We start from the raw sequence: 1,504 nt of genomic DNA on the forward strand, positions 1-1,504 counted from the left end.
TTTCGAGGAGTACTATATATTATTAAATGAAGGAGTATTCTTTTAAGAGATGATTTGCACTAATTACAAAGGGTAATATTGACAGATTATCCTTTGATTAATGTCTTTAACTAACTTTATTAACGGGTGTGCCGTGTGCCACACCCCAAAAATTCATTTATTTTAAAATGAAGAGAGTAATATCTTTATCTCCACTAAAATTTAAACCTGAAACCTCTCGATTCTCAACCAAGTCTCATCCTACTATATTGTTTCATACTTGACAGACTATACTTGTCAACACTTCACAATAAGAAACATATATCACCAATTACTTTTCAAATCAGAATGGTATATATAGTCGTAAAGCTTACTTTGCCATGCATGCACCCTTTTAATTAGTAGCTATCTACACAATCATATGATGAAACATATGCAGGTGGGAGATAGTCAATAGAGAATCCAATAATTCATATAGGGATTCAAAAACTAGCGTAACGCTTAGGATGATTTGAACTTGTAACCTAATGAAAATTTTAAAATCTCATTACCACTACATTAGAATATGTCAAGGAATTAATTAATTCGTCATATATATTAATTTTCCAGCAAATGAATTCAATTGAACCCCCTTGACTATATTCATAGTCATTAATCATTAATCATTTTCCAACAAAAGAATTCAAAATGATTAATGAATTAAATAAAAGTTTAAGGTTACTACAAGCTCAGTAGCTCAATCGTGTCTTCCCTTGATCAGGAAAAGAAAACATCTGAGCATACTAGTGGAAAAAACAGTTCAGTTTCTGCAAAAGTCAGTGGTGGTACTAAATTATGCAAAGCGAACTTAATAGTTTTAGGACGGTTTGGTCTTCTACAGCTTCCTTCATTTATTATTCGAAGTTAAAGCATTCGATAAACATAGTTGCAAGCCTAGCCTAAACATCTAATTTAATATGATACATGCCGGGGTTTCGTTTCAGTGACGTTTACAGTACTAGCTCCAATTTGTGATACCATTTGTGCATAATAATTAGCATTGTTAATTTTACTTTGAACTGTTCAGCAATATGAACTCCTTTGAGTTTGTTATTACTTTCAATAAGGCATAAGTACCCCTGAACTTTACCCGAAGTTCCAGCGACACACTTTACCTTTACGTTCTATTATCCCGCAAAACTTTTTTCTCTGTATTTCTTTGCATCTTATGTGGTAAAATAACGTGGACCCAAACCCCACTTGTATTAGAAGCGGTGCATACATGCGTTTTTTATGAGCAGTGGCCCCATCCCATTCCTTTTCCCTTTAATTTTTGTAAAATTTACTTGGCATAGGTTCCATTATTACCTATTTATGGAACATAACTAAACTTTTCAATAATTATATTTAATAATTAAAATATATCATATTTACTTCACATAGCTACCATGTTTTACCACTCATCCGATAACTTCCCACTCCCTAAATTTAAGCAAAAAAAAAAAACGTGTCTCTCTCCTTCATCCTAAATAGACGCCATTATTCA

The sequence above is a fragment of the Lycium ferocissimum genome, chromosome 9 (genome assembly GCF_029784015.1).
Source record: "Lycium ferocissimum isolate CSIRO_LF1 chromosome 9, AGI_CSIRO_Lferr_CH_V1, whole genome shotgun sequence".
NCBI lineage: Eukaryota > Viridiplantae > Streptophyta > Magnoliopsida > Solanales > Solanaceae > Lycium > Lycium ferocissimum.